Source organism: Eurytemora carolleeae, unplaced genomic scaffold (assembly GCF_000591075.1).
Source record: "Eurytemora carolleeae unplaced genomic scaffold, Eaff_2.0 scaffold505, whole genome shotgun sequence".
NCBI classification, from domain to species: Eukaryota; Metazoa; Arthropoda; class Copepoda; order Calanoida; family Temoridae; genus Eurytemora; species Eurytemora carolleeae.
In genome coordinates, this window is record NW_019396425.1 from 410556 (window position 1) to 419018 (window position 8463).

Here is an 8463-nt window from a genome sequence, read left to right on the forward strand (position 1 = left end):
GACCCATTGCCGGTCACTCGCTTTAATTCTAAATAAGGGTCCACTAAACACTGGGTTCACACGACGGGCTGGTACAAGAAAATGTGTATTGTGTATGAAGTAGATTACACTAGATGGGTAAATCCTTGTACTAACTGGTTTGTATCATGCAACGATAGGACCCATGTTAAGTATGTACAAAACATTCTTCATTTCTGTGCAGTGGTCTCAAAAATTAAGCGGGCTGACGACTCTCTCTATATACAAGATACGCAAACATATCGTGATGTATACAACCTGTAGCAATATATGTCTTCACCTGTATATAAATAAATATAGTACTACATTAACCTTCGTATTATACGGACGAATACAGAGCCTTGAGTTTTGGCTAGAGTTGAGAGCCTTGAGTTTTGATTAGAGATAGAGTCAGTGAGACTATAATAAGACTTTGAGTAGCGTAATCTCAGGACCTAGATTTATTACAAACCGACCGCTCTATCAATTAATTAATAGGGAGGTCGGTTGTGTACAACTGAGCTAAGCTTCACCTCTTCGTTTTATTACTCTATGTTGTAGAGGATGAAATCCCCGAAGGAGGATTATAAAATCCGCAAATCAGAAGAGTCGGATCCCGGACCTTCCTCTCCTCTAACACACTCGTTATTAATCATGTAATTATATCTAGAAGCGATAAAGCTGGGACTGATAAATATTTATAAATTTCGAGTTTTAGCGTGGATCCTATTTAAGAAATGAATGAATTAATAAATAGATAAATAAATACTCTAAATGCGTTTATTTACACTAAAAAACATTTACTCCATATTTATAAACTCAATCTATATATAAATTTGGCTTGTCTGTCTGTCTGTTTGTCTGTTTGTTTGTTTGTTTGTTTGTATCCAATAAACGTCAAAACGGCTGAACCGATTCTAAAACACTACCTAATATATGTATATAGGTTTGGATGTTTTGAGATTAATTTTGTACTGTCCAGTGAATAATTATAACCATCTGCTGGATTTGACGTCAAACATATTCCAAATTTTTGAATCAAGCGTCAGTCAGTAGTTTTCAATGTAAATCATCATAATGTTTGTAAACCTACGACACTTTTTTAATGTCAATAGGTTTGCAACCTTTTTCAAATCTTTTATTCCTCCTAGAATATCAGCACTTTGGTTCGTTCCTTACTCTTTCTGGAGCAGAATTCCTGGACCTTCCTCTCCTTTAATACACTCGTTATTTATCATGTAATTATATCTAGAAGCGATAAAAACTCGCGTTTTAGCGTGGATCCTATTTAAGAAATGAATGAATTAACAAATAAATAAATAAATACTTTAAATGTGTATTGAATCTATCTACACTGAAAAACATTTACTCCATATTTGCATACTCAATGATGTAAACTACTCTATCTATGCAAACTCTTTGACTGTAAGTACAATGTGCACCGCTCTATTTATATGCACTCTATGAGTTTATACTAAGACTTGATACGCTACAATTAAGTATTTTATATGTACAAGATAACTACTTAAATTGACTCCCATTGTCCAGGTCTCAATCTCAATTTATCCGTCCTACTCTGGGCTCAAACTTGAACCTTAACCTTCTGTATAATTCTCCATACTTAGAGATATAAGTAGATGATATTTAGCTAACAAACATAACTTTTATCTCTGGGTATTAGCTGGAAATTGGGGGCAAAATTATAAAATGAATTAAATATATTAAACTTTATATTTATTATATAATTAATATCCCATTTTTCTTTGCTTTCATATTAGATACCCCTCCCATCGATAAAAACTTAAATAAACCTCCATTTTCAGTACAGTTGACATTATCCGATGTAGTGTTAATAAAATAATAATACTTTGGAAACTAAGCCTGGCTTATATTAAGAGCTTTCTTTTCATCATGTTAATGTGTCGGAGGGAGATACGGCCATATACATATTCTATTTGGAAACACAAATGTTAGGTTCAGCACCTCATTAATTTAAGTCGGTGCTGTGTCATAACATTTAAGAACATTTTTTTGAATGCTTTTTGAGAATTCTGAAACCAAGATTGTNAAAGTTGTGAGTTCCAAATAAGATATGTGGGGTTTGGAACAAAGTTGTGAGTTCCAAATAAGATATGTGGGGTTTGGAACAAAGTTGTGAGTTCCAAATAAGATATGTGGTGCTTAAAACAAGGTTGTGGGTTCCAAATAAGGTCTGTGGAACTTGGAACTAAGTTTTGGGTTCTGAATAAGATGTGTGGGGTTTGGAACAAAGTTGTGGTTTCCAAATAAGACCTGTGGGGCTTAGAACAAAGTTGTGGGTTCCGAATAAGGTCTGTTGAACTTGGAACTAAGTTTTGGGTTCTGAATAAGATGTGTGGGGTTTGGAACAAAGTTGTGGGTTCCAAATAAGACCTGTGTGGCTTAGAACAAAGTTGTGGGTTCCAAATTAGGTCTGTTGAACTTGGAACTAAGTTTTGGGTTCCAAATAAGATCCGTTGTGCTAAAAACAAAGTTGTGGGTTCAAAATTAGATATGTGTGATTTGGAACAAAGTTGTGGGTTCCGAATAAGATCTGTGGGGCTTGGAACAAAGTTGTGGGTTCTAAATAAGATGTGTGGGGTTTGGAACAAAGTTGTGGGTTCTGAATAAGACCTGTGGGGTTTGGAACAAAGTTGTAGGCTTTCGAATAAGATCTTTGGGGTTGTAACACAGCAGTAGGTTCTGAGTGTGGTTCGGAATATATTATGCTAACTACCTATACTCATGTAAAGATAGATGTGGAGTCCATGGCTGTATCCCTTCCATCTGCACATATGTGCAGTACATGGAAGGTTGTTAAAAAGAAAATTTGCAATGGATATCTTCAGCATTAAACAAATTAATATATAAGCGCATACCTTTATCAAATATCTAAGACGATTTTAATAATTAATTATGTGTTTGTAGGGACACCCTCCTGTGTGTGAATAAAGATCGGTATTGTCTGATTAAAGTTGTTCAAATTAAACCAATTAAAAGGATTTAATGCCATGCTGGAGATATGTAAGCCAAGAAAGGACGGATAAGACGAATGAGAAGGCAAAATATTTTACAGACTGGGGTTAGGGACAAAGGATGATATGAAATAGAGTCAGTAAGAATTCAACAATTAAAAGATAAGTCGTCAAAGACGACATTTTGAGCCGCTTGTGTCATGAAATTATAAATCTAAGATTCTTCCAGAAATGTTAAACCGATGTTTCGACTCATTCACTTTTGAACTTTATCTTTTTATTCCTCCTTTATTTTCCTATCTCTCGTTCTCTTTTCCTCCGTTTATCTCTAGTTCTCCTTTCCTCAGTTTATCTCTAGTTCTCCTTTCCTCAGTTTATCTCTAGTTCTCTTTTCCTCAGTTTATCTCTAGTTCTCTTTTCCTCAGTTTATCTCTAGTTCTCTTTTCCTCAGTTTATCTCTAGTTCTCTTTTCCTCAGTTTATCTCAGGTTTTTTTTTTGCCCCAGTTTGAAGTTTGTTCTTATTTTCCCCAGTTTGAAGTTTGTTCTTATTTTTTCTTTACTCTCTTCCTCTTGTATATTTTGCTGTGTAGTTCTTCTGAAACTACTTAAATTGCACTTTTTTATTGAATTTGACAGTATTTTTTGCCAAAATATCGAGTTTCCTTCCCATTATTTTTCTTCCCTCCTGTATCCATAGTTCCTTTCTTTTCTGTATCTATAGTTCCTTTCCCCCCTGTATCCATAGTTCTTTTTTTCTGTATCCATAGTTGCTTTTCCTCCTGTATCCATAGTTCCTTTCTTTTCTGTATCCATAGTTCCTATCCCCCTGTATCCATAGTTCCTTTCCCTCATGTATCCACAGTTACTTTCCTTTTTATCCATAGTTCCTTTCCTTTAATTATCTATAGCTTCCTACCCTCTTGTATTCATAGATCCTTCCCCTCCTGTATACATAGTTCCTTTCCTTCCTGAATCCATAGTTCCTTTCCCTCCTGTATCCATAGTTCCTTTCCCTTCTGTATCTATAGTTTCTTTCTCTCCTGTATCCATATTTCCTTTCCGTTCTGTATACATATTTCCTTTCCCTTCTGTATCTATAGTTCCTTTCCCTTCTGTATCCATAGTTCTTTTCCCTACTGTATCCATAGTTCCTTTCCTTTCTGTATCCATAGTACCATTCCTTTCTGTATCCATAGTTCATTTCTTCCCTGTATCAATAGTTAATTTCTCTCCTGTATTCATACTTTCTTTACCCCCTGTATCCATAGTTTCTTTCCCTCCAGTTTCCATAGTTCCTTTCTCTCCTGTATCCATTGTTCCCTTCCTTTCTGTATCTATAGTTCCTTTCCCCCCTGTATCCATAGTTCATTTCTTTCCTGTATCCATATTTCCTTTCCCTCCTGTATCCATAGTTCCTTTCCCTCCTGTATACATAGTTCCTTTGCCTCCTGTGTCCATAATTCCTTTCCCTCCAGTTTCCATAGATCCTTTCCCTCCTGTATACATAGTTCCTGTCCTTTCTGTATCCATAGTTCCTGTTTCTTCTGTGTCCATAGTTCCTTTCCCTCCAGTTTCTATATATCCTTTCCCTCCTGTATCCATAGTTCCTTTCCCTCCAGTTTCCATAGATCATTTCCCTCCTGTATATATAGTTCCTGTCCTTTCTGTATCCATAGTTCCTGTTTCTACTGTATCCATAGTTCCTTTCCCTCTGCATTACTAGTTCTTATTTTCCTCTCCTCCTGTATATCTTGCTATATTTTGTACTGTATCTACATTTCTTGTTCTACTCCATTCCTTTCATGTCTTTTTTATCCCTTACTTTTCCTACCGTTATTCTATTTCCCATTTGCCTTTCCTACTCTATCTCTATTTCTCCTTTACTTTTCCTACTCTATCTCTATTTCTCCTTTACCTTTCCTACTCTATCTCTATTTCTCCTTTACCTTTCCTACTCTATCTCTATTTCTCCTTTACCTTTCCTACTCTATCTCTATTTCTCCTTTACCTTTCCAACTCTATCTCCATTTCCAATTTACTATTTCTACTATATCTCTATTTCTGTTTTACCTTTCCTATTGAATCTCTATTTCCAATTTACCTTTCCCACTGTATCTGATAAGATATTAACCAGAAGATTATATAAAAAGGAGAAAAGAGCATATTTGTAGTTTGGAGAGAATAACTGAAACATTCCATTAAACGTATTTAAGGAGAACAAATGCATTGCATGACACGTCCTATATGAAGGTTTATCTAATATCATATATTTCATATTATATATGTACAATACAAACATTCTGGAGGCTGGAGCTGAGCTGGAAAAATTTTCATCATGTGAATTCTCTTCTCTCCAACCTGAACCTTTCAGTCAACAGGAGTATCCGGAGTTAAACCATCATCTACACCTTACAGCCTATGGGTGTATATAGAGTAAAACCTTCTTTATCTAAACCTTACAGTCCACAGGAGTATTTAGAATTAAACCTTCTTTATCTAAACCTCACAGTTCGAAGGAGTTAAAAGGGTAAAACCATCATGATATTTAAACCAACCATGGAGTAAACTGATCCGCGTATAGATTGCAATTAACATTGTTGCTCTCCGTTAAAAGAGAACAATAAAATATTTACTACTATACTCCTGCAAACCTTAATCTATTATATTTTTTTCTCTCAGTAAATTATTAACTCAGATCAGCATAAAATCATCTATTTTTAGCTAGCTATTTAAAACGTCTCCTTAATAACGCACAAGCTATGAGAAGTGGTATAAAGTTTCAAGACTTGGTCAACTTTCAAATAGCTTTTGAATGAACTTAACGAACTCACTTTTACTGTTCTGTTTCTGTTGCCCAAGAGATGTAAATTTTAGAAGTTCGGTTTTATTTTCATTGGGCCTAACTCCTTAAGTCGAGCCGAAGATCTTGCAGCTGTCAATCATGTGACACAGGCTGTCGTCAGAGTTTAGTATAAGATTGGGTCTAAAAGTCGGGTTTAAGGAATTACGGCTCGAGCCGAAGTTTTTAAATCGCGATCTCGAGGTATTTTGATAAATATAGGAATTAAGAGTTAACTTGAAAATCGTCTTTGATGATTGATAAATGATAGAACGTGGATCCTTCTTTGTATCTTTATATTTGACGGAGATATTAAACATTTGAACAATTTTAGTGATTAGTGGAATCTAAAGAAGTTTCACAACTTATCAAAACGATGATTTTCCGTTATAACTTTAAATCAAATGATATTTTTTATTCACTAAATTCATTTTATAAAGTTTATTTATCAGCTTTAAAAAATTTGAAATTGAAATGGATAGTCTAGGGAACATACTGTATTAATGTACTCTACTGCATACAATTTGTGAACATTTACATAAATTTTACACTTTGAACTCCCTTTCAGGGATTGACTAAATTCCACTGTAATATATATTCTATTCTCATTGTTTGTAAATTAACTTTTCTTGAAAACTTTGGGTGACTCTCCATGAAAAGAGTATTTGAAAAGTCGGCTTCATTTACCATTTTACTTTGGGAAACACTGTATATTTCTGAGAAAAATAAATGGTCCCTGACATGCATAATGTTCCGTGCTGAGCAAGTGCTTAGCACGTTAGGGTCCCCGAGAGAGTTTGCTGTAGTAAATTAGACTAAGAACATTGGTAATTATTAAACTATTTTGCTCCTTTAATGTCCAGGGTATGTTAAAAAACAAATAAAATAAGAAAATGACAATGATAAGCTACAATATTTACAAAAAAGTTAAATTTTTTCAAAAATATAAAAACTATTTTCCCGCATTATACCCCTAAACCTAGCGATTTCTATACGTTGGGTTTCTATACTGTTTGACTTTACTTTGATGTTAATGCTTACTGAAAATCTAAAACTGATTTCATTTTCCAGGATAAAGAAATATTTTCCAGGATAAAGAAATATTTTCCAAGATATAGAAATATTTCCTAGGATATAGAAATATTTTCCAGGATAAAGACATATTTGCCAGGATAAAGAAATATTTTACAGGATAAAGAAATATTTTCCAGGATAAAGAAATATTTCAAAGAAATATTTTGCGCATAAAGCAACAATGAAAAAGACATTTAATAATCTTGAAAATTAATCAATTCCGTCTATAGGATCCCTATCTCTGATGCATACATCTACGAAAAGCTTTTAAAAGGAATCCACAACTAAAAATGATCAATTTGTAGGTTAAAAAATAAGGATATATCAATTTAATTTGCTAAGACAAAGGAAGTAAGTCTTTGCCACAAACTCAAACTTTCTAATCCTTATATTTTTGCACCCTGATGGTGTAAACCTCTGACATTTCAAACTTAAATTATTTGATATAAAATATCTAAGTTCTGCACAATTGGGTTGCAAAGATATAGAAACTAGGAATTCAAAGTTTGTGGCAAAGACTCAATCCCTTTAAAGAAATAGCTTCAATGAGTTAGAGTTTTAAAGTTTTTAAATTCCGGTCACGTTTCGGCCTGAAATAATATGAGACCCAAGTGTAATAATAATTGCATTAAACTCTTAACATCTTATCTTTCTTTCAATCGTTGGGTATCAAACTTAAATCTCGTAGGAAAATAAATGGACTTAACAACTTTTATTTAAAATAAAAATAAAAATAGTTCTTAACATTGATTTTATTTTTTTTTAAAGGAATTGAGTCTTTGCCACGAATCCAAATTTTTTTATGTCTATATCTTTGCAATTTGATGGTTCAAACCTTTGATATTTTATCTTATCTAACAAAATTAATGGTTTGAAATTTCAATTGGCTATTACCAAATTTCACAGCAACCAAATGATGGTTCACAATAATTAATTAAAATAAAAATGCCTCACAAATTCGTTACCTTAAACCCAATCTTCTCGGGTTAGTTCTATTCAAACCAATTATAGTTTACAAGCTGAAGCGCCCGACGTTGCCCCTGAAATAATAAACAAAATTGAATTTTGGGAGAAAAAATTTAAATTTTGAAAAAAAAATTATTCTATTTTAGCCTTTGTTACCCCCGGGTTTCTTAAGGGTTCGCTTAAAAAATGTTAGCTATATTGGTTCAGCCGTTTGGCCAGCTATAGCTGGCTATAGCTAACATATGTACAAATGTATACATCACACCGGACTAACCAGAGTTAGAAGCATTCGGTTTCTTCTATTTGAAATCCTACGCGTTTTGATCTATAATTAAACAATCTTTAATCTTACGGATTTGTATGTTTTATACTTTACATTCAAAATGTATATGCTGGCAAAAAAGGTATTTAAGAAAAAAGGCTAAAAAATTATGTTTAATAGGTCAAATTGTGATCGAAAGTCACAACTTTCTGGAATAATGACAAAACCAAGGGTGTAATGCAAGGAAAGTTTATTGCGGTCGTGTATACTCTGCGTACATATTGAAACCAGTTCTCTTTGGGCGGAATTTAGACAGGAAATTAACCCTATA